This window comes from Calidris pugnax, unplaced genomic scaffold, assembly GCF_001431845.1.
Source record: "Calidris pugnax isolate Ruff unplaced genomic scaffold, ASM143184v1 scaffold11, whole genome shotgun sequence".
Taxonomy (NCBI): Eukaryota; Metazoa; Chordata; class Aves; order Charadriiformes; family Scolopacidae; genus Calidris; species Calidris pugnax.
The window spans coordinates 6298556-6325288 of NW_015090803.1; the positions used below are offsets into that span (position 1 = coordinate 6298556).

Below are 26733 nucleotides of genomic sequence, written 5' to 3' on the forward strand. Positions count from 1 at the left end.
GGGCCAGAATCATGCCAAAGCTTTGCAGAAAATAGATTTGATTAGGTTAGACTTCACATTCTTTTTCCATCCAAGCTGTGCTTCCAGAGAAGTAATTATTACCCTGTTCAACTATGATAGGAATGTCAGCAAAGTGAAAAGGCAGTTTTTTTCTGCCTTTGGAAAAACTGTGTCCTGGAGTTTGTGTTAACACTCACTCTCCTCACTTAATATTAACAGGACTATAATCACCTTCCTCAAAGTCATGTCCTGTGGTGTGATTCCATTCCTACAAAGTGGCTGTTCTGATCCTCTGGTGTTACATCCACATCATAGTAACAGTTAGACACAGGGAAAGCTACAAGTGGGGGAAATTGACTCACTCTCTCTCTGCTTCCATTCTTACACAGGCATATTCTGCTCTAATTTAATTAAATGTCGGGGGAATTCTGATCTGTGACAACCAGAGGGGCAGTTTTGAGCCTCACAAGGGTTAGAAATGTAGGAAGAAAACTTGGTTTTCAGGCAAATGAATTGTTACTCCTTTTCACTTCTATATTATGGAAGAAGAAATCTGAATTTAAATGTGTTATCCTGCATGCATGGCTTTGGTTGACTCAACCAAATGTATGTATTGTCTAGAGAAAATTGGAACTTATGAGCAATTAGGAAGATATTATGTCACCTTTTACTGCACACACATTTTTGATCTTGAATAATTCATGTACTGCTTAAAGTTCTAGTCTGTCACACCATTGTTGCTTACTGGTTACTAGTCAATGCTTACTTCTGATTTTATTTTTCCTTCCACATTTCAGTCACATAGGTTAGAGTATTGAATCTAAAAGGATGCACATTAATATGACATGAAATTGTATTGACCACAGGCAAAAAAACCCTTTTGTTGTTAGATATTATTTTTTTATTTATCAATTTAAAATTATTAAAATGTGAGTAATACCAAATAAAATTTTAGAATAGTATCTGAATGGAACGAATCTTCAGTGTGTGTGATATTACTTGGGTTATTTCATTCGTCTGTATTTGCAAATGCATTTGTCTTAGCGTTATGAACAAAAGCATGTAAAATTAAGGGCACAAGTGAGTTTTAAAAAGAGCTTACCTATAGTATTAGCAGGCAAGGAGATAATAAGAGTGTCGGGTTTCCATACTGATTGTATAACCTGCCCCTCTGTCAGGATAGTATATGAAGAACTAATCAAACAGGGTCAGCTGAATTTTTCAAATGTGACTAAGCATCTATTGTTAATCATTGCAATACCTGAAGGTTACAACAACAGTTGTATAATAAAAGTGGTGTTTATACCATGTTTTGGTTCGATTCAGAGAGACCTTGTGATTTGGCTAATAGAGCAGTCTTGAGACAGGCAGTGATACCAGCTTAACTAATCATCACCGGAAGCTTAATTAATTCAATATTAGCTTTATTTTACATTCATTGTTTAATGAGGTATAGGATGTAACTACCAAAGCGATCAATATTGCAAAATACTATGTTTATTTTCATAAGAATAACTTTCATGAGGTATGACTGTAATTCCTTGTTTGCTTTATTTGCCTGTACAGCATTTGAAGTCTAATATGTTCACAGAGTCAAGCCAGGCAGGATATATAAACAGTACGTTGTCTCTGCCAGCTACACTGGTAGCTTCAAGTGCTTTGCATTATTTATTTGAAAGCGTCTGTTGCTTAAACATTGCCTTTGACTGCATGCTTTTTAAGTGACAGGAAGTCTACCAGTTTGGATCCATTTAGTGAAAAGCAAAAGCTCCTTCCCATTAATTTTGAGCTGCAACAATAGGAAACAGTGTCAGAAATGGTAGTGAATCAAGTCCTGTATGGAAGTGGTAATTGAATCTTCTAAACAAATGGCTGCATTGCTGTCTTGCTTCAACTTTAATTTCTCATCACTGCCATTTATACAGTGAGCATGTAACATGATTATGCCATCCTTGGTTGTTTAGGCAATCTAAAAGACTCATAAGAAAGGGATTGACAGCTAATATTCATAATTTAAAACACATGATTCTCTATTCTGGATATACAAGTCTTGACCATCCAATATAGATTATTCCACACATTATTTAATAAGAGGCTTCAGCACACCAATTGAAAACCATATTTCAAAACCCTTGAAGATTCTAAAAGTTTATTTTAGTGGGATTTATACTTAGTATTACGTTTCCAAAGGAGCTCTGCCACAATGCCAAGAACTGCAGAAACACAAGAAGTCTTCAGGCAGTTCCTCTTTGCCTCTGATTTCTCCTGACAGCAAGGGGAATGTCTGGTGGGGGTTCCTGATTCTGCAAATCCTGTATAGGGACCACCATTCAAGCTGAATGTTAGTTGGCCAGTAGTTAATAAAGCCACTACCCTAGAGTAGGAAATGTGAAATGCTTCCAACAGAGATTCCATAAAATTCCCACAGTCAGGGTTTTACTGAAATTCTGTAGTGGCCGATACTTTTAAAAACATAGTGTCAGCAAACTTTTCCTCACAATGAGCAAAACCTTTTGCAATGGCCTCAGTATTTCGATGAGGACATTTCAGAAGAAAAGTCACAATCTTTAGTCTTGCAAGATATGGACCTGAGAACCTACAAGAAAACTGGAGCACAATGTCTCCTCTAAGGAATTTCTTAATATTAGTTTGAATCAGTAAAACAGAAAATAACGATAGCCTAAGTTAATTTAGGAAAATTGTCTTTAAAAATGCTTGGAAATCTGTTCTAATTGGTTCAGCATGGAAAGGCTAAACATTTTGTTTTTAAAGTGTGAGAACATTTTACTTTTTAACTCAAGTAGTAATTTATTTTGATGTTTTAAAGCTATTTACAGTGATCATTAAAAAGAAATAAATTTGTCATTTTGAAATGGTTTCTGTCATTCAGAAGTCATAATGTCTTGGAAATAAACTCTTAATACTAGCAAAAGAAATAAATCATTATGCTCCAGAAATAAGGTGACTTCTTCCAAAGCAGAATGTTAGAAAGGGACAGGCCTTTCAAATTGTACAAGTCTTTGGTTTTCTATATTTTATGAGAGTCTATGGGAAAAATATGGTTCTTCATAAAATACAGCAAAATACTACTTTATTGATACTTATTTAAAATAGAAATAAACACATGTACAAGATGTGTTAAAACGCATCTTCATAACTTAATTGAATTGCTTTTTAATAAATAAATACAGTAAAATGAAATTTCTAGCAATGCCAAGTTGATCACAGATGTGGATGTAGAGTGGAAGGTATAGGAGAAAAATAATAGTATGCTAATTTAGAAGTAAATAATTTTTCAGTGAAGTATTGTTGGAAATGTCAGGTTAAATGCTGTCATGGGAGTAGTAAAGCTTAAGAATGGATGAGGACATGTATCTGAGCAGGATTAAAAGTTTAGGGGCTATTTTCTGTTTAAGGTTGCCTTTTTGTTTTAAGTGCTGTTATGTCAACCAAAGAAATCCTTACTCCAGGCTTTGTACTGGAAGACTTCAGTGCTATGAGAATGATGACCTTAAAATACTGGCAGGATTTCTTTGAATATGCAATCTAAATATTTATTCGGCAATTATACTAGCTGTATTTCAAATATTATTTTATCTGGAACTTGGAAATAGGATGATGAAGACACTTTGTTCCAAGGCTGTGGTTTAGCATAATTCAAGTCCAGTAAGCTTTTCATGACTTCTAGAAACAAGTTTTATAGTGCAAACATAATGTGGTTACAAAATGCAGGTGGAAAAAGACGTCACTGAGCTGAGTCACTGTTGGCAGTAGGGACTTTATTTTGATTACATTTTGAGAGATAGATCCATTCACTTTTACATTAATAACTTTTTTGTTTGGTTTCTTCAGCATGTGTGCATATGGTATTTAGTACTATCTGAAAACATATTATGTATATTTTACTACAAAAAATTGAATATTTCGCATTGATTCAATATTAAAAAAACATATAATTTGGAACCTTCCCTGGGGTCCTGTCCTATTCTCATTTAGATTAACGGGTACCTTCCCATTGTTCTCTGTTAAAATAGGCTCAGGGTCACGGTATAAATTTGAGAGTACTGAAGTATTTTTTTCTTCTCTTTAAAATTACTTCCACAACACCTTAAAATGTCCTTGATGTTTTAGTCGTTCTTTTGTACAGATGATAGCTGCTGCTCCTAATAGCTGGTAGTTTGATAGAGAGGACAGTTTTGTTATAACACACCAAATTTAGGCAGACCTTTGTTTTTCTTTTTAGCATTAAGAAAAATTCCATAGATGTCCAGAGGCAGGTAACGAGTTAAGGAAAGGGGAGGAATCAAATGGAATGAAAGCTATAAACTATGTGTCTATTGGAATCTAACTGTCAGGGTGCCAGACCACACACACAGACTTTAGGCTACTTCATGGCCTAAATAAAAAATGATTTTCATCCAACTGGCTAGTATAGGGAGTTATTTATGTAAGACTTGTTATTATATTTGCTTGTTGACTTTTTCGTTCTTTCTTGATTTTACTTAATGATGGTTAAAGGCCTGAGGATGCTTTGAGTATCCTGTGGAAATACTGTCTCCAGTTAACACTAGAGACTTGCACATTTAAAACTCTGCATTCCTAAGATTAACCTAAATGAAGCTCAGACCAATTGGTTGTCATTTTAGTTGATTCAGTGCATAAAATACAAAAATGTCCTGATACAAATCAAATGATCAGACCTGAAAATAATGAGTAGAAACAAGCTTTAAGTGTCCTTTGGCCTTTTGTGAAGATGGGGATTAAAAAAAAAAAAAAAAGAAAAATCATTTGACCAATTGAAAGTCAGCTTGCACCTGAGGTTCTCAGTGCTGCTGCCGGGAAGTAGCAATTTCTTCTCTATGAAGTGGCTAGCTGCAAACCTGAAAATGAGAGGGTAAGTCAAGTCCCTTTCATCATGTCTTGAATCATTGTAGGTTTTTCCAGCGCTCATCAAAGTTAGAGGTAAAGTCAAAGCACAGCATGTCCAGTGCGTTATCTCTAGCATACAGTTTGGGGAAGAGCAACAGGGGACATGGGGAGAGGTTAGCTGGGACAAGAAATGCAATATGTTTATATTTGGGAAGGAACTGTAGCAAATCCTATATTTCTTCCCTCCTGAGTAAAGGAAGTAAAGTAACTGTGTTACAGGTCCTTTCATTGGAATTTTTTTCTGTGGCACGTCTGGTTCATTTCATTTTCATGTGATCAAAGGTATGGAGCTATACCTGGTAGGGGAGACTTTCCTCAGGGCTTGATAAATCCATCCTCGAACTAATTCTTGCAGCTTAATGGGAAGCATATTGCAGTTCCTGAGACTTTCAAGGCTCTTGTGGGTTTGTCTGTCCACAGCAGTCTGCTTCTCAGGAAACAGTGGACCCACTTAATTTGTCTTGTATTTGTCAGCTGAGCAGTATTCATTTTTCACACTAATCAAGTTTTATAGGTTAAAAAAGCATATACTGTGAATTCAGGCAAAGCAGAAGTTTACAGGCTTGATTGCTGAATTTGGAAAAAAGCTGTAATGTGAGGAAGTAAAATAATCAGTGTAGCCTTGGGATTTATCACGGGTGAAATAGTTTCCTTTGCGTTGTGTAGGGTTGTTGAGGTAAATCTTGGCTTTAGGCCAAGGGGGGCAATTCAGCTTGTAGACACCACTTTGTGGGATGCTAAACCTTGCAGTGGGAACCTGAAGCCAGTTGTGTAAGGGAAGTGCATTCTTTGTCCCAGGCTGCTGTGAGCAGCAGTCACAGAGAGAACTTTCTGTCAATTTATCAGGGACTGGAGTCCCCCTGCCCTCACCTTTTGGCACTTGTAACCTGTCTCATGCTCCTGATCAGATGATATACAGCTCTTCCCTTTCCCTGACTTCTCTCAGATTATTACTGTGCCTCATTAACCCATTTCTCTGGCTTCAGTGACTTCCCCCTTGTCAGCTTTCCAAGACTGCTATCAGTCTTCTAAAATCAATAAGCGTATGGATTGTCCAACCGTTCTCTTAATTTTACAGTCTCAACCTTGTCCATAGCTTTTCACAGAAATCATACAAGATATGAATAACCCAGGCCTCAAACGTGGCATTAACTGTAAATTTTAACTCCAGAACTTTTTAAAGTTGCATACCTCTGTACATCCATACGAAACACTGATGTTTCTAACTAAGGGGACCAGTATGTGATGCCATTACTCACCTTGCCTTGTGTCTTTTGATCATGACGCCTAACACAGTAGATCTGTTCAGTAGTTAAAATCTAAGTAATGTGGCAGAATTTAGTGTGGGGTTTTTTGGTGGTTTTGTTTGTTTGTTTGTCTTTTAAAAAAAGGTCTATATAGATGTGAGAAAATCATCAACTTCCAGTTTTCATATGTAATAATATCTAAAGAAAACTCCTGAATGTCTGGAATGGAGTAGTGATAAGTGCCACTCAGGCAGTCATGGCAACAACTTACCATACCTGATATCTGAGGACCAAAATATCCAAATTTATATTTTTCTTCAAGCTGACTCTTTCATATAGGTAGACTCCTTTAGCAATTAATTTGTTATGTATTGTCTTTCTGTTCATACGTGGAGTATCTGCTGTACTGGAGGATAGATTGTGATCCTTGTGTGCTTTATTTTCCTGTTTCATAGAGGTGTATTAAACCTATTCCTGATGTCCTTGAAGTATTGAAATATCATACTGTTTGGGGCCTGTTGCTAAATGCCAGGTAGCTTGGAAAGGTAGAAGTCAAGAAAGAAGATTTTTCTAAATACTGGAGATGATAACATTTGTGAGTTGAATCTTACAAACATTTGGGTCATAACCTGTGAGCATTTGCTGAGAACAAGCACAATTTTTGTGGTGTTGTTTTTTGCTGTTTTTTTTTTTTTTTAAAAAAATTAATAAATATAAAACTCCGTTAAAAGCTTTGCTTGTTGTAGCATCGTGGGTAATAGTACATGAAGTTTAATTTACATTTTACAGTTGCTTTTAGCTTTAATTTTTAAAATATAACTAAGTAAACAAAACTTCATCTGGAAAAAAAGACAAATGAGACTATTTTCTGATAATGAAAGTCAGCAAAGCATAGCCTGATTCCATGTGATAGGGATAAATATATTTGCACTAATGTGCTTAAAAGGCAACTATTAGTTTTTAATGAATGTAAGAGATTTACTTTTTTAGCAGAGCTACTAAAATAATAATCATACATAAAGGAGTACTTCACACAAGCTTAGGAAATTATATTCAGAGATTTAGCTAGGGAATTTGGTTCTGGTTTGAAAGATAACGTTCATTTATATATACAAAATATTGTTTAGTTCATTAGCATACTTTTATTCTGCAGACACCAAAAAGCTTTAGTGCTCCCTAAATTACTTAGATGTAACTTAGTTTTGTGAGTTATCAAGCACTAAAGATAAAAATAGCCTTATTACTCTGTTGTAGCTAGTGCAGTACTGTTCCAGAACACCACTTTTGCCCAATAGGAGGAAATTTTAAAGGTTTTTTTCCCCCCACTAGTGTACCAGATTAGGTTGATTCTGAGATAATATACTGACTGACAGTGGACGTATGATTTTAAGACCTCTGGTGAAGTGCAGATTTTCACATTAAAGCGTTAAAATGTGTCTAATAGGCAGACACAATGTTTTTTTGAAGAGAGACTTTTGATTCATGATCTAATGCAGTACCAATGGAAGATTAGTCAAGTAATTTTAATGAATAAGAAAAGGGGTCAGACCAAAATTTGCTACCTTCATGCTGAAGACAATTTTCACTTGCTTACATCTATGGATATATGTGTATGTACACATATATAAAAGTGTAGTGCCATTGCTGTTTGAAACCAATGGAACTGCGGTTAGGAAAACAGGAATACAGAAGCAGACATTTGGGCTTTTAACTTAATTTGTGAGAACTGAGCTGGGTGTCACCAACAGGTATCAATAGTAGGAGTCATATGGCTCCAATATGCATTGCGCTTTGAGAATGTCTCATAAATTGAAATTAATCTCTTCCTGTTCTCCAAGGAAACTCATGACACATATAGAAATTAATATCAGACATCAGAGATAAATATCAATACAACATCAGCAGCATTGATTATTAATGACTCCACAAGGAAATGCTCAAACTTGACTGAATTATGCACTAAGAAATCCACTGTTAATTTTCTTTTAGCTCTTCATGTCTGTTGTTTGAAACTTTATCTTAATAAGTGTATTAGATAAAAAGCAGAAACCGGAGAAATGGTGTTGAAAATAATTGCCATTCGCTGGAAAATTGATCCAAGGGAATGTAGTAGCAACTTTATAGTTGAGAAATTTGCACTACAAGTGATACTTTTTGTTTTTACTTCATAAAAAAAAAAAAAAAATCAAAAATGGTACTAGAAAAACATATTTTAAAGAGCTGCTAGCTGTTAATACCCAAACTGTACTAAGTGATAATATTCTTATGCCACACTGATAAGCACCTGTACAGAAAATATAGATTGCCAGCTAAATTAGGCTGGTAATCCTGATAAGTCCATAGTGAGGTCTATAATGTCTGCTAGGGGCAAAAATGTACTCTGTTAGACTTGACTACAATCTATATTTTTAGTCTATGCATGTCAATCAAATTCTTTCAGGAAGGGCTTTAACTTCTCAGATAGAGAAAATGGCCTTGAAAATTTCCTTCAAATACCTGTCCCCAAATCTAACTTTCAGCAGGGTAAAAGATGCTGCTGTTTCGGCTAAGACTTTAAAGCTGGGTGGGGCTTTCACAGTAGCCTTAGGTTAGAAGTGAAATTAGAAAATTGTTTTATCCAATCCTTCTTTTTCTTATTTTTTATTTTTACTGTTTCCTTCTAAAGAAAGAGAATGTTTAAAACTAATAGTGGGTGTATATAAGCAGCAACAGAGAGAAAAAAAAAACAGAGAAATTACTGTGGCTATTAATGTAGCAGCCACTTTGGATTATATTCTTTAATTGTTATCACATGGTTAAGACACATTCCTAAGGCTGCTCTAAAATGCATAAATTGCATGGTCTGGCTCAGCGACGTCGCACGGGAATACAAAGGTGATTTTCAAATTCAAGATGGGTAACAGATGGCTTAGGCTTACACGCAAACTGTACTTTTATTGAATTCTTGCGTGGTTTTATGAATAGAAGTAAGAGTGTTACATATAAAGCTAATGAACTCTCAATGTGCAGTCATGTAGGCAGAAATACAAGTGATTATGTACTTACATGAGAAATTCCAGCATAGGGAAAAATTATTTCTTTTGATGGCTACATATTTTATCCACAGTAACTTGTTCTGTCTGAGAATATACATTAAATCTTGTTTAAGAATGTATGAGGTAGTTTATGTGTATGAGGCATCAAATGAATCTGTCAGAGCTGACTGTTGATAAGGTATGGCAACCAATGGCTTGGCAGCTCTCTACTCTCAAACTTCTTTGCAATCAATAGTGTATTAATCATTTACTTTCTGCCAATATAAAATGGATATTCTCTCAGGGATTGCATCCAGCATAGTAAAATGTGATGTAGCATCAGTACTACTCTTGCATTGGGAATGGGAAGTAAAACCAAGAAATTTTAAATCAACCTTCTAGACTAATTGTGGCATTTGTATACCTGAGTGTAATTTATGCATGCTAAACTGAACATCTTGGAAAATTTTGTAAGACACTTTCCCTGAAAGATACCTTCCTTCAGGCAGAAGGCTAAAGGCCGGAAAAAAAATGATACTGATAACACTAAATGGCCAGTGCAGTCCCGACAGGAGCAAAATAGCTTGCAATAGGAGGCAAGCATAACAGAAAGAGGTTGTTCTCTTTTCCTGTACCATATTTCACTTGCTCGTTTCCAGGCATTTGGTTGGTAGAGGGTTGTTTTTTTGTTTTTTTTCACATATATTAAATGGTTGAAGGAACAATGGTTACTGACTTGAAAGTGGGGGGGAAATGAGGGTGCTTTTTTTCAGTATGATTCATGTTAACAGAGCATAATTTGAGAACTGAAGTCCATTGCTTTGCCATGTATTATAAGAGAAATTATTTTATCATAGAAATGGAGAAGAGCCTTTAGGATGACAAATGCTTTCTTGTGTGTGACCTTCTCCCACATCCTTTTCTTCAAAGTTTAAAAGGCAAGAAGGTGCCAGTAGAGGTAGTAATTATTATAAATCTGGTCTCTGGAGGCTTTGTAACATGTGCTTGTATTTAATAAATCGTTGTCTTCTCTGCCTCTTCCAAAACAATATTAAAAGTGGTTTCTGTGGGTGGTTTTTTTCTTTTCCCTCTGTCTGATCCTATTGCAAGGCAGGTCTGTAGGTTACTCTGTTGGCTCCCCATCTTCTGCACAAGAAGAGAAGTTTGTGATGGACATTAATCCCACTCTGTGGCTGTGTCTAAACAGACATGCTTTATAATTGTTGTCTTCACTGTTTGCTTTCAAGTGTACTACATTTGGATCCATATTGCACATCTTATCACTGTAAACTTTTTAATATCTTTTGCACAAGTGACTTGCTGATGCTAAAAACAATTTTTAAGATACTTGATATGTGTATTACTATATCAAGCTCAAGTTAATCAACTCTGTGAATGTAGAGAATCAGGATAAAAGCCATCTGTGTGAGCCTTCTTGACTTATTTGGGCAATTGCTTCTGAGAACTTTCTGACTATAGGTTATGCTCTGCTCTGTTCTTTGTTACATACCTTAAATTATTTTTATACCATGCTCTTGGCCAGTGCTTGTGAAGCAGAGACAGAGATCATGCAATGGCTTCAGCTGTTCTGGAAATTTAAAAGAGCAGCAGGCCTGCCATTTCTCTCTTCACCACTGGGAGCACAATAAAAATGTATAATGGACTGCTGTTTTTTAGAGAACTTACAGATCCAGTGACAGAGGATATGAATAATGTTTGCATTTTTGGTTCCCCTTTTGATAGATGATGGCAAAAATATTTGTCCACAGAGACAGCCAGAGGGGCTAGACAAAAATAAAATGATACACTAGCAGGTGGGTTAATCTGTGCATTTGAACAAGTTTAAGTGAAGAGCTTCTTTGCTTAAGTTTGACTTGAACGCTGATTTTTCATGTGCTGATCCAATATTGTCAGGAGGTGTGAGATGATTTGCAAGGAAATTTAGGCTTCTGTGTTTCAGAAGCACACCCAGCCTAATTGTTTATCATTTCTTTAACATAGGAGAGGAGAGGAAAAAAAATCAACCTAGACGTTTCCAAGGAACGACTCAACATACCTGTTTAGAATCTACTGTAGGCTGAGCTGATGGAGCTGTAGAGTGCCTTTAGTCTCTGTTGGCAATGAGGGAAGTCTAGAGGGCCAGCTCAGATGCAGACAGTGTGAATGCCTACGGCTGGCCATTGGTACTCTAATGTGCTCTCTGGATTTCATGAACTTGCAGATGTAGCCATTCCTGTGTTTATATGTAGGGTGTGCTTTAGTCAAGTGAAATGATTACATTGCTTTGAAAGAAAGCTGCATGTACTCTCAACAACTGTGTCTATCCATTTTTTGGGCTATTGCTTTGTAGGTAACATTGAATAACAAAATAGGTATTGCTGTATGAGGTGTTTGTTCCAAGTCTGGCAAAGGAGTTCAAAGAAGTTTGTCAGAATCTTATTTTTTTTCATATACTCATTGGAGCTAATGCAGTCCACATGTCGGCCTGAGTCACCACTGTGATAGTGAGTTGTAGTACCTGATATAAGATGACTCAACAGCAGCAGCAGATGTTCTTCAGAGGGTTTTGTTTCTGATCCAGATTTATAAAGAATATTTTGCTGCAGTTATATGAACCACGCTTACATACACAGAGTCTGGTCACAGCTAAAAATCTGTAATTCAGTGCTATGACTAGTTTCCAAATATGTGAGGTATTCAGCAGAAACACTTAACTTAGATGTTACATGTCATTTTATGTTTGGCATCAGCTCCCTCTCTGTACAGATTACAAGTAAGGACCAAAGCCAACACTGCCAAAGAATTTTACGGTTATTTAGATGTCAACTATGCAGGTGCAAAGAGAGTTGCACAGTTGATATAGGCAACTAGAGCTTTTTTTTGCGGCTCTTAACAAAAAAATACATGGTCAAGTTCCTGAAGAAAGTGGGATCTAGAGTCCTTCATGCTTTCATGTGTACTTACATGTTATGTACTCTTAAAATTATACACCCCTGCTTATTGTTGGGAGCACTTTTCGACAGACAGTTGCCCAAAAGCAAGCCTGTGGCATATTTCTTTATGGCAAACTATGAAATTCTTCTGTCTTTTTCAAATAGCAACTATTCCAGTTGCTTACTTTATTGCATATCTTCTGTAAATTTATCATAATCCAGGTTTTAATATAATTTATGCAAAACTTAAAAAAAACCACACCAAACCAAGAGAACAACAAAAACCCAAAGCCAGGTTTATTTTCATTTTTTAAAACTTCTTTACATGACTTTTTTTTTTCTTCTTTATTTTTTATACTATGGAAACTGAAGACAGTGGCAAGAGATCCGCTTTTCCTTTAACTTAGCTGAAATCTGTGGAAGCAGGGATTATCTTTTAAATTATCAAACACTTCATGAAAGAACTCAAATCCCAAAAGCATATAGAATACTTCAATGTCAATATTTGCGATGAGATCTGTTTATAAACATACTGGTATGTTTGCTCATCTGACAAAGCTTCCAAAACTGTCTAGCCTAACTGTTGAAATTGTAGTAGAATCTGAAATTGTGTAAAAAGTGCCCTTTTTGGCTAAGCCCATATCCCTTTTTGGACACGTTTGTGCCAGAGCAGATGTGGTGTGCAGCTGAACACTATTTACTGCATGGGAACATCCAACTGATCAAAATTTCCACACTGTGACTATAATAATCCTTCATTTCTGTTGTTTATCTGAGACCCACCCTACCAGTGAATATGATATGGGGATTTAGTGTGGGTATCAAAGGGGAGATTTATTATATTTAGAAAAATAACTAAGATATTAACAGGATGCTATTACTTGCAATAATACACTTTTGAGCCAAAAACTTGCTAAGTGATGATGTTATTAAGGAAGACTTTTCATGGCAATGTTTTTGCTCAGACTCGCTGGATGTTTACAGGACAATTGGCCATGGATACTGCATGCTGGAAACACTGTCTTACTCATTTGCTAACATCAAGCTGTGAAGTGAGATTTTTCACATACTGATCTGCTTTCCAAAAGTTTAAGAACTGGAAAGGATGTGAAAATCTGTGTGCCTTTGTTAGTTGTATATATTTTTGCATTAGATACATGATGAAAATCTATGTAGTATTTGCTTATGATCCTCCTAATTAGTATTGGTGTTTTGTGCATTTCAAGAGCTTCATTCAAGTGCAGGTGAAAGATAGACTTGGCTTGATTTACTGTAAAATACTTCCACATTTAGATGTGTTCTGTGAAATAAACATGAAAAAAAAATATCCTTTGATTGTGTCTGAAAATGTAGTTATCACTGCCATAAGTGTGAGAGAGAAGGGAGACTGATGTGAGGAGGGAAGATTTAGAAGAAGAAAGAAAAATTGAGAGTTGAGGGGCAAAGAAAACTCCAGAAAATATTTTTTAAAAATGTTACCAAAAGAAAAAAACAAACGACAACCCCAAAACCAAATCAAACCAAACAAACACACAAGATCAAAACATATACTGAATGAGCCAAATTAGGTAATAACTGAATCATAATACAGAAAAAACCCTCACCTTCCATGCACAAGTAGCATGCCACAAAACTGTATTTCTGCTGTAAAAAAAAATTAACTGATGTAGTGATATTCCAGGGTACACGCTAAAGTACTGTGTCCAGAGGAAAAAATGCCTGGGGATGCATTTCCCTATCTTATAATTGCTATAAAACAAATATTGATGGTCTCAAAAACCTGTTAATTTATTTTTTCGTTAAATGCTGTGTATGAGTATGCTCCAGTTGAGGATTTATGGAAATTAAATACAATGTACTATATTGAAAATGTATTCCTGAGAAAGATCAATAAATGCTGTATGCAGCAGAATGAAGTTATCAAAATGCAAATATTTTAAACAAAACAGAATTTAACAATTGCCAAGATAAGGTATTCCCTCAAAGCACACTGAAGGCATTTTCTAGTTTACATAATGTAATTAAATTCAAGCCTGAAGAATTCAAATTTATCCCAAAGATGTTATTGGCAATGTGATTTAATGTGGTGATAAGGATGAAAATGTAGCATGTTTGAAGGCCACAAGAGTATTATAAAATTACGTTTGAAAGCTGACAACAATTGTTTGCAAGCAATTTTTTGAAAACTACTCAATAGTGACATAACAAACAGAAGACCTTTTCCATTATTAGCAGCACAAACTCTTCCTGACAAAATTTGCGTCAAGTTCACCCCAGCGTATCTTCCATAGTCTCACTAAAGCTATACCAGGAGAATTTGACCCTTTTTTCTCTTGTGGGGGGCACAAAAGCCATCAAACAAACAAATCCAAAAAACCCAAGCATGTAAGTGAACACAGCGTAAGGAAAATGTGAGTGGGTGCTTTCTTGCAATGTAGTAAACCATTTTGTTTATATTCTTTCAGCAATATGAGGGATGAGTGCAGTTCTTATGTACACTGCTTTCTCACTGTTGGTTTCACTGTTTATTTGATGGGGGGCAGCATGAACTAAATGCTGCCCTAGAGTCAAGAGCTCCAGGAGTCTAGCCTTTTTTCTGTCTCTAATCTTTCTAAATCTGTTTTAAACCCACATTTTCTCTGCGAAACAGGGTTATAGTATTTCCCATCTTGTAAGATCAGCTAGTTGAAAATGCAACAGCTCTTGCAAAAATATTAATATGATATCATAAATGTTAATGTCCTTTGATCCTTTTGTATTATGAGTGCCTCAAGTCCGGTAAATTATCAGTCAGGGTGCAGAAATATATATTGTGTGAAGCATATCTTGGCATTAGTGGGGGGACATCTCAAAAGGTGCCAATGTTTTGCTGTTGTTGAGCAAGGGTCATTTGGCTTGCTGAGTTGAAAGGGTCTTTCACTAGGATTAAAACGGGAGAGAACTATTTCGATGGTGATGCTTCCTACTGGAGAAGCTTTATAATCAAACTGCCCCTCTTGAAACGATTTATTTGTTCTTTAACAATGTCATGCTGTGACCCCTGATTGACAGTGAAGTGGTATTTATAGTTTTTACCCTGTCATCAGAAATGACTAATTATGCCTCCCTTGGAATGTATGTGCTTTGATGACTCATGTAGTATGCTCTTATTATCTCACGATTTGGTATCTCGGATAAGTTTAAAAATATGTATGTGTGTATACTAGTGCTACTTAACATCTGCTTTTCTTAAAGTTCCATAAATTAAACATTTTGATATTTTTAGCTAAAAACTATTGCACCTCCTGTGTTGTCCCCTTTCAAAGTAATAGGTGGTTCTTGTTCAGTCACTCACTCTTGCATTTGTCATTTTACAAAATCTTCTAGCAGGCTTGAATGAGTGTAAGTCAAGGAAAAAAGATCAAAGGCTATTCCATTAGTACCCTGTCAGATCTAACCTTCCCATAGAAAATATTCTATGAAAAGTTTAAAATGGCCTTTTATAAAAGGGCAAAAGACTGTAGCAGAAAAAATATGGAATACATAGTATGTGCAACAGCAGGACCAAAACACTGGTTCGTCTGCTTCTGAACTAGAAAATTGGATTAACTAGTCACATAATATGTAAAAAATGGTAGGAGCTCCCAGGACCTTGACTAAAACCATGGTTCATTCTTTCCCTGTGTGTTGGTTGGGATATTCAGCAAAGACAGGGAAAAAAAAGGTTTCTAACCTGAATAGAACAGTTATGAGGCCCAGAAGACAGAGGTGTAACCAATCATGACAATTTTTTTATGCTCAGCAGCAATGAGGAGGAACCAACTAGGAGTTTACTAAGAACAATTCCTAACACTAATCGTATTATAACCTGCTAAAATTTTTACCATTATAATTTAACTTCTTCCTCATTCTAATCAAGTGTCTCTGCAGTACTGAATGGAAAGTAAAAAATAATAGAGTGCAAATTTTATCACTCTTAATTCTAAGATTTGATTGGCCTCATATCCAATGATGAAAAAAGATTACCTTGTTGAACCTGAATGAGAAAGAAAGAAGGGGAAACAGGAATCCTATTTACCTGTGCAGGAAGTTAATTGCACGTCTGAGAAAGCATCTAGCATAGTCATGTTACCCTGTATGTGTGTGCACATGTCTGAATGTAGATGCGTGTGTATCTGAGTCTGTGTACATGCTTTATGCAACATTGCACTACTCGTGCACAGTACTTCTGAATTTGCTCTTGAAGTCATTGGTTTTAAGGGATGTAAATGAAGATAAAACATGTCCTAGTGGATTTTAATGTATAGACAGTTACTCTTGGATTAAATGCTCTGGTGGACAGTGATCAAGGAAGTGATAGATAAGTATTGAAAAGTGTATCAGTACAGAAAGTATCAACTTCTTATAGGACATGATACATTATCTTTAGCAGAATAAACAGGCATTGCAGATTTTTACATCAAATGCTTTTACTGAGGCCTTCTATTTTTTTACACTCTGTTCCATGAAAGCTTTTCTGTCAGTGATGCAGTTTTCTACTGCACGAAACCAAATTGCCAAATCACTGTAACCCACAGATGAGCTAGAAGTCACTTTTACATTGCAGTCAACTCTGAGCAGTCAGAACATAAATGTTCATGTAACGACAATCACTTTTTTTAAATGCAGAGGATCTGCAGATGAAGTGAGTGTAGCAGTCTGCCATACCATCATGCATCTTTGTGAAAAACTCCTCTTCGGTTATCTGCAGACCTTTATTCAGTGCTGGGCAGAGATACAGGCTCCTACAACATTATGGCTAACTTTTCCTCCTCTGACACCCCTAAACTGAGATGGTGTTGGCATAGCATGCTCTTTGTGTCCAAGATAAATTCCTAGGCAGTCAGCATGCCTGGAACAGTTGTCTCATATCTACAAAGTCTGGAGAGAGATGGCTGGGGCTTTCAAACCTAGCTGAAATTCTTTCAGTTCTTAATGCTTTGTTAGGAAAATGAAGTTAAGGTATAATGTACACTTTCATCTGTGGTATACTGTTCATCTGTGTAGTGCAGAGAAGAAAAAATTCTGTGAGGTAAGGAGTCCGGTATTTTCTGTCTCTACGTCCATATTTAGGCACCTAGAGTAACTAGGTTTATTTGTAGAGGTACTGTGTGGCAAACTGACTAAAAATCAAGTCACTGAATTATCTAAAAATAGCAGCAGTACTCTATTTAGTCTATCATGTCTTAAAGTTATTAATTTCCTAATTATTTTGGCATAAACGCAATTGCGAAGTATTTGTATTGAGCTGGACTCTAAAAAGTGCATACTGAAGAGGGAGCTTGGCTTTGGGATACAGTCTTTTCGTTTTGCTGTGAGAAACAGACAGAATTACTTATAGTCTGCTGTTATGGCAGGGTGTTTTCAAACGTGATAATTAAATTCAGAGGTATGGCAGATCAAAAGGAAACCGTACAGGAAAAAGATGTAACAAGAAAGTCAGGAACAGATACAGACAGCAGTTTTTTGCTGTACATGTCGTTCTGAATTAGAATGGCAGGAGACTCTGTCAATAAGATCAAAGGGCGGGAACAGAGATGAAAACTCTCCTTTTACTGTTAATTATTATAAACCTGGTAGGAATGTATTTGAACACTATTGGCAGAGTGGTAAAAAGCAGTAACATTCTTCCCCCCGCCCCCATCTTCTGGGAGAACAGTACTGGAGCATTTGAAACTTAAAAGAAATAAGTTGGTTTTAGGTTTTTCTTAATATTTTTTTTTTCACTGTTAATGCTAAATAGCTATATCATCTAACAGCTACTTAGTGACATGTTCCTGTTTCTTTTCTTAAAAGTAAGCATGAATACCATAAATCAATCCACAGGGATTTTAGTGAAACATGGTTATTGTAGAATGTCAGCTTGGTCATTCAAGAGCGGTACTTTCCTCTGTTGCCTCCTTTTTTGGTTTTGTTTTGTGGGTTTTTTGTTTGGTTATTTTTTGTGTGTGTGGTGTTTTGGTTTTTTTTTTGCGTAAGAATAATTATTGAGCCAATGTTTGGTCATTTAAGAGTCTGGGAAATATTCTCAAGCACTGTGGAAGCTAATGTTATAGTTAATTCCTTAGGAGATAATTCAATTCTTCTTGTATAAATTTCATGCTGGTTTCACTTGCAGGTGGTGTTCATGTTCTGTCCTAAATTGCTGCTTAGTGTCGCTGAGCAGAGTTAGTATTTGCTCTGATGACCCCAGATGGATCAGAATTTCAGTGGGTATGAGTGAGCTGTAGGGGTCCCAGATCTTGGGAAGCCTTGGCTGAGATTCAACTTGCATTTTGCAGAGTGTGTATAGTTAGGTCTGTGTGTATAGGTATCTATGAGTGAATTAGGTGTCTAAGCTCCCCTTTTGATTGGTGAAGTTCTAGTCAATATAGTTAATGGAGCTTGGAGAGCTACTTGGCCAACCAAAGCTGGTGTTCGCTTTCAGATGTGATAAATTCCTCTTCTGACTTTATTGCTTATGTCAATTTGATCTCTGTTGACTGATGGGAAATCAGACATCCAGCTTGCAGGTAGGCATCCAGATATACATGTGAAAACAGGTGTCAGTCTCCAAGCCAAATCCCACCTACAGTGGTATCTACTGTGGGGAAAATAAGTATCACGAATATTTTCACTTAATGACAATTCATTTCTTACACTGTTGTGAAGCTTGCATGTGTGAAACTGCAAAATGCTTACACATGGACATACAAATCAAACTCATCTCTGGTGTGAATATGAGATAATTTTGAAAAAATTATACTGTTTTTAAAAGGTTGAACACTGTGCTGTAACTTGCATCTTTTTATACCCTCAAATAAGTGCTTTGTCTGCTGCCATTTTTCCCCCCTCCCTTTTTTGCATGGCAGTTTCTGGTAGATTGCAGCTTACTCACCTTTGACTAGCATTTCCCTTGATAGCAACACATTAGCCAAAATAATTTTTCCCTGGATATTAGAGAGGAATTCAAAAACATCATGTGCGTTTACTATGAGGTTAGTTAGACAGTTTTACAATCATTGGAGATGAAATTTCTCCTGCTGAACAGTAACTGGCTTAAAGTTTATCATCTATCCTAAGTTAAATGTTGATACCCCTCTGCGAGTCAGTGGAATGAAAGAAGTACCTGCAGAGGGGGACCAGTTGTCTTCCTCTCAGGTAACAATTTACCACAGGATGAGTTGCCCCAGGAGGCACCTGTAGCACTGGCTAGTTTAGTTGTGTTGCCTCCTTTTTAGGGAGTTAAAGCTGGATGCGCTTTAAGTTCCTGCCTGTTATTAGTTTCCAAATGTGGTGCTGTCATCTGGCAGATGCTTCAGATGCTGTTGCAAAGTATCTCAGCTCTCCAAAGCTGGAGAGACATTGTAGTGCTGTGCAGCTGCCGGTGTTTGTGTCCCTTCCTGGCTGTAGGTCCGTGTTGCAACCTTGCTCCCATCGATTGACCCAGTACACAAAACAAGTTGCCCTGCACCCACTCACATTGGGACCAGATCTGCCAGCAGTCCTTTTCTTTTTTTTCCCCTTTTGCAGTTATATGTTGAAATCACAGCTCAGTGCCTTCATAATCACTGAGAAACATAAAATCATACTGCATTGCTGCTACTTTTTTTTTCTTTTCATTTTTGTGCATCTCTACACAGCATCAAGAAAAGGAAGGAGTATTGTTTCATAACCATATCTTGAATTTTTCCATTTAGGGACTTACGGGTGTGGAAATTGATTTGATTATATTCTACAGGAGCAAACAGAATACGGATAAAATCTTTTACATATTTTGTGCTTCAAGATGTTTTATTTCTTAAAGGAAAATTAGGAGCAGAATTGTTTGGGAAGAAAAGTACAGAAAGGCTTAAAAGAAAATTGATGTTTCCTTAAATAACTAGAGGTTACCGTATGACTAAAAAAGTCATTTCATGTTCAGAAAATTGAAAACTTTGGCTAAAAGTCTGTTCTGGTTCAGCCACAAAATAAGGACAGCAGCTAGAAATCAAAAAGCTACTTGGAACAAAATGATAAAAGAGGAAGTGGATACTAATTGATATGAATTAGAAGTAAGAAGTAAAGAAAATTTTTAAGGAAATCAAAAAATAGGAAATAAGAAATGTGTGGATGGCAAAGGAAAGACCAATAAAAAGTTTTTAGTGTTTTAAGAACAAAAATCCTTATAGTATATATAGTACTAGATATAGTACTATCTCCACTAGATGGAGATAGTAAGATTGTTATGAGTGATTTGAAAGAGCCATAAGTGTTAAATAAATATTTTTATTTTCCTGTATTTTGAAAAATGCTTGATACTATCCTCATGTCATGTGTGCTGAGGCACTTTCCAAAATGCTTGGAAGAAAGGAAGGAAGATGTCAAGAAGCAGCTACTTGGACTAAAGGCTATTTAAAATCAATAGGCCTGGATAACTTTGCACAAAAGTGCACTAAAAGATTTGTTGAAGAGATCCCCATTTCATTGATCCACCTTCTTGAAGGAAAAAAACTCCAAACAAACAAACAAAAAACCTAAACAAAATCCAACCAACCACCCAACCACCCTCGCAAACCCCCAAAACCAAACCACTCATGTGAAACCACAGGGGAGTACAGGAGTGCTAATGATTTTCTGGTATTGAAATGTAACTGATACCTATGCAATAATAGCATTGCTATCATTTCTGAGCAAAATGAAAAGGTCTCTAATTAATAATGCAACACATTTTAGTTAATTTTGTTTAACTGAATACAAACAGTTAAACCAGGCAGTATGAACACGATTTCACTATGTAATATCTGATTTTGTTACTTGAGGCTTGTCATTTGATTGATAAAGATGATTTTAGAAATAATAGACGTGCACAGTTTTGGCCACTGTTTTGTTTTAAACAAATGCACTATACAGCATAAGGCACATACACATCCGATTATAAGAGATTAATTGGCAGATCCTCTACATATCAAATTTAGCTTATTCATTATGGTATAATCAGAAATGCAAAATGCAGGTCGGACTTATGAATGGATTGCATCCTGTAAATCAGAGAGGGAAAAAAAAAATCTACAGTGCAAAATCTCTACAGAATTTCTCATTGTAACATCTGGATTTCTAAATTTAAAATTACAAATTTAGAAATTGGGAGAATACAGTGCCAGGATTTGGTGATGAATCTTAAAAAGTATGTTGAAAAATTGTAAAGAGTCAAAAATTGACAAAAAATTGAAGTGCTGACTTGTTCACCTTAAGTGATGGATTGTCTACATGCTGTATACTCAAAGCCCATTCGTCAGTTAGACAAATTTTACTGAGTGCAGTACATAAATAAAATTAATGGTGAAAAAGGGAGAAAGAAAGGATTATGCATATTGGAGATGATGTTACCATCAGTTCCAGTTTTCATTCTTTGACTGAAAAAAAGAATAGATTTTTTTATATATGTGAAAAAGTATCTTTGACATGGACACAGACAAGATTTTAAATCATTTCATTTGCTTTTGAGACCATCTTTCTCTTTAAAATTATTATCAATATACATAGTTAAGCTTCTACACCATTTGTGTACCCATTCACATTCATTATGTTAAAAATTGTAACATGCTTAGGAGCAAAAGATGACAGGAGTGGGCATTTAGTAAAACAATGAGCAGCAATAGTGCCTAAAATGTCCGTTTGTTTTTATGTTCGCAGCATTCTGTTTGTTTGTGTAATAACTATCCATATCCATGGAAAGGAAATTCAGAAAAATATGGCCTTTCAGTTGCCACATGTCATCTATGTTCAAACTATAAAATACTAGAAGTATTATTTTTAAGCTTATGAAAATGCATATTGTTGCTATTTTCTTGTAAGTAGAAAATCCCAGTTGCTTAAAAACAACAGTGCTGCAAGTGCTGTTATTGAACTGATAAAGTCTGCACGGCAGAGATTTGTAAAGGCTCTCAGAATCAAAGGTGAGTCTTTGTTTACTTCTCGAAAACGCTTTTATAGGAGGTTCTGGTTAGCCATTTCCAATAGAGGATGGAGCAGTTGATCAGATAGCAGCTAAACTAATGAAAAGCATCATGGAAGTGACAGGAAGATTAATTAAGTTCCTCCAGTTGTATTCACGTGTGGCGGTACAGAGTTCCTTTGGGTACTGCTGCAGTTAAATGGTATTCATGGTGACAAATATTGCAGATTTCCAGAAGTGACACTTCTGAGTCAAGGGTAAAAAACACATTTGGTAGTTTTAGCCAGTGGAGAACGTGCAAACCGAAGATGAGCCTCTACGGTTAGTTAAAATATACAAATGTAACTTGCTCCTTCTCATCCTTTAGCGTAACCTCAAGAGATTACTAATGAATCACAAAATCTGTATTAGTTGTAGTATGTCTTAAACTACTCCAGATGGCTTCAAAATAAAAACAAACCAAATTTTTAGCTGATGTACTTAGTGTATTTGATTTGAGGCACAAAAATATGTGCAGTTGGAAACATTTTCAGTTACTTTTGGAGTTTACAAAACTGTGGTTTGTTTGCTGATTTTATTTCTGCACTGTGGTTACTGTAGTACTAATAGGAATGAAATATCTGCAATACATAAATTCCCAAATTTTGTGGAAGTTCTAGCCCTCCCTTCAAAAATCTTTTAGGTTTGGGGTGCTTTTGGCAAATAGTAGGTCAAGTGTGGTTTGGGTTGCTTCTCCCACTTTATTTTCAGAAATGAATATTTGCACAATACATTTTTATTCTTAATAGCTGTCTCTGTACAGTAGATAAAATTTAATTTGGGAAAATCTGGAAACCTTTCAAGTGTATGAGATCTTTTAACCTACTACACATGCTGTATAGGCTTAAAATGTTGTGTCACTAGTGTATTTTGTTGCCTACTATTACACTTCTGCAATCAGAGTCCCTCGATATGCTTCTGCATTTGCAAGAAAAGGTTTGTGGTCAGCCTCACTAATTGAAATTCATCAAAGCCAACTGGTAAGAGTCTGGGTATAAATCTAATATTAGTTGCCTCCTGGGAGAGTTCAAGACTGGAAGTGAGTTTTCCAGGAATCCTAGGGAATTAACTGGGTGCATTAATATTAAATATTAATTGGTCTCTGCAACAGACATGCCTGCGAGTGGTTTTAATACTTACTATGGAGGCATTGTGTAAATCTACTGATAAAAATCAGTAGAAAGCATAGATAGTGCAGCTAGTTCACGAAGTGGCCTTCTGGCTCTAGACCAAGTCAGGCGTGGGAGTTAACCTGTAGCTTTCCCAGCTCTGGAGAAATCTAGGGCATGTGCTGTACTTCTGGGACATGTACTCTCAGCTTGCTTTTTGCTGATTCTGAAGCGGTAATGTCTTGTCTGTGTTTTGAAAATCTGCCCTTTGTGGCAAACCCTTTACCAAAGTGGGGTTGTCAAAGTGAGGAAGGACAGAAAAAATGAAGGTGGAGATGCTATTAGCAAAAAAAGAAACAGGTTGTTGGGAAAGAGGATTTGGGGGAGTAGAAGCTACTTCTGTTATTAGAAATAAGGGTGTGAGGTAGCTGTTTTAGCAGAAGGTACTTTTTTTTCATGTTATGTCTATGCTATTGCTGAATCACAAGGTTTTTTGGGGGGGTGATTTTATAGGTGAACCATGCATGAAAATACGACAATTTTGCAGCTCACCTGCATCTGTAGCAAAGCTAAATGCTGGTCAGCCTGTGGTGGCTTGTTGATGATTGGGAGTTTGCAGCGTGGGCTGACATCATGGGCTAATTTGCTCATTCATTCTGCATGATCCTGCATGCCCAGACTGGGTCTACTCAAATCTCCAGACACACACAAGTGTTTGCTGCTCCTGACTGTGCTTCTCCACAGTTGCATTCAGCAGAGTCCACAGTGCTTGAGTTAAAACACCAACCATTCAGAATTGCAATTACTCAACTAATCCTTCCGTTCACTGACAGTGACAATATCCCATTCTGGGAATAAAATTTCTCCTTTGTCCTTTTCTTGGAACTCTACTTCTTTTTGCAGTTTATTAATGTCGTATGTGTGTAAATGAAAGCAGAGTATGGCATGGAGTAAGTGAATTTGGGCAGTGAAAGCTTTCTGGGAGAGACCACCAGTGACTTTTGCTCCTCTTTTGCATTTGTTCCATAGCTGAAATGCAAAGAAATTAAAGAAAACTTTTTGGTTTCTCTTTGGCTACTTTGATTGTATGCCTACTGTAAGAACAGAAATACAATGCAATGAGGGGGGAATTGGTCCTGATTGTTTTGCATATTAAAGTGCAAAACCACGTGGTGAAGAATATATCGGTCTATGTGGCACTTTGCTGTTTAAGTTTCCTGAGGAGCTGATCTGCCATCAGACTCCACCAAATTGGTACAGGTATTGTAACAGAGCAGCCAGGTCAAGAAGGGATGTTTGAAGGCCACATGGTTGCTGCCTGACCACTAATGCTTCATGAGTGGCCTGTTCCTGGGGCTCTCAGCTGGCTAGCTGAGGGCAGGAATCAGCAAGGCATATCAGCTTGGAGGAAAGTCACGACTGGAGGTAGCCCACATCTCGCAAGGTCTGACTCCCGGCAGGATGAACCCGAGCTTTTCTATGATAAGGTAAAGGCAGCCTAAGAGGCAAACTCTGTGCCTGGGCACAGACTGTCCTAAAGGGCATTACTCAGGGCCTCTGAGAAAGCACTTTGGAGCTAGCAAAGGAGCTGAAGGATTTCACAGTGAATTGATTCGCTGAGCTTTTACCCTCGGTGAAGGGAGGGGAAGGAATGCTTGTGCTGCAGAAAGCTCCTCATAGTAGCTTATATCTACCGCTCAGAGGACATTAGAATGGCCCAGCTGAGATATTTTTAAACCAGCCTTTGAGGGTGGTATTTTCTCCTATAGTGAGGAAATACCTTGTACAGTAGACGTGAATGACCATCGTAATGACGTCTTTCCTTGTGCAGTAGACGTGAATGACCATTGTAATGATGAAAGAGAGGAAAGGAAGGTACCATGAATACCTGCTGTTACTTGCTGTCCAAACCCTCTAGTTAAAATACAGCCCATGGTTTGTAGACCTTTTTTTTTTTTTAGGTATTTATAGACAGCAATTTTTCACTGTGATTTATGAGTTGCCCAACTTAAGTTGCCGTTGGTCAGTTTGAAGCACACAAGAGGTCTTGATCTTCCTTCCTTGCATGCTGTGGCCTCAAAGCACTCTCCTGCTGCACTGTGTGCTTTTTAGTTATAAAACAAAGTTTATTTTGGAGTTTATCTGTGTACGGTGTCTCTCTCATTTCAGGCGTGCCTCTTCTTAGGGGCAGCTGGAATAAGAAGGGGCACTGAGAAAGGCTAGGCATCAGAAACAGAGAATTAGGACTGCCAGTGAGGGACAGGAGTTAAATTCATGCCCTAGTTCCCCCCAGCAGAGTTCAATCTTGGTGACTTTTTCATACGGGTAGCATGAAACCTCTAGAGAGCAATGCTGTGGAGGACTCTAACTGCAAAATGTGTAGCAGCGATGTACACCGGGACTTTTAACTCTTCTGCTGCAATTGGAGCGTGCTGGTGGAGCAATTTTGCCCTAAGTTATCAGATCTCATGAAATAGTAATTACTGTGTGGGGCTTTTACAAATTAGAAGTGGAGCTTTAAATGAATTATACCTGTCATCCTCTTTCCTGTAGAATGGAAGCATTCATCCTGCTAGATTCTATTATAATGAAATAAACACTTTGGCATACTATCCATTATTTTTTGACTTTATTTAGTTTAAGTGTATCAGTGATACACACCAGACTGACAGAAGGAAACCCATGTCCTCTATTGATCCATAGAACAGACATAGTATGTGCACAAATAGAGACCGTGTAATCTTCACCATCCTGCCACACCAGTGTGTGTCAGATCCATCCTGAGGCACTATGTGTAGGTAGGTGGTGGAGAGTATTTCAATATTTCTTTGTCTTTCTTCCTCTGAAACTGCTACTAGTTCATATAGCAGCAGGCACTGTGGGGGGACCTATTTGCAACAAACTTAGGGTCACTCCATTTGTCACAGGGCAATAAAATAGCTGCCAGCTGCTAATGACTTATCAACCTGGGCTAGAAAGGAACCAGAGACCTGGAGGGTGAAAGGTTGCAAACTCCATTACAAATCCTTACTGTCATATATCTCCCGTCCTCACACTTTGCTATTCACGCGAAGAAATCATAGTTTAAAAAATCAGTTCAACTCTATTAAAATTGAACTACCTCTTCGTCAGTTGCTTTTTAAAAATAGATAAACAGACTGAGCTTTATCCAACATTCAGATTAAACTGAAATGGAACTATTGATTTTAAAAACAAACAAACAAACAAAGCAACCAAACTCCTAAAGGGACATGATGCTGCAAAGTGCTACGCATCTTCATCTTCTACTGAAGTTGGGGGAAACGGGGCACTCGGGGCTTCTCCTGGAGCCTGCCCTTCAAAGGAAAAATACGCTAACAATATACGCTTTGTCTTTCATGTCGATTATGTAATTGAGCACGTTATGTCACTGAACGCGTTTGCTGCCAAAAGGAAAAAAAAAAAAAGGGGGGGGGGGGGGGGGAAAAAAAACCCAACCCCATATGATTTTAAAAGGGGTTTTTTTTTGTTTTTTTTTTTTTTTTTTTT

The 26733-nt window shown here is 36.8% G+C and overlaps 1 protein-coding gene across 4 annotated transcripts in view; it reads left to right on the plus strand.

Annotated features, from left to right (window-relative positions):
* Window positions 1-26733, plus strand: part of ZNF385D (zinc finger protein 385D) — a 415254-nt gene that overhangs the window by 222466 nt on the left and 166055 nt on the right. The window lies entirely within an intron of this gene.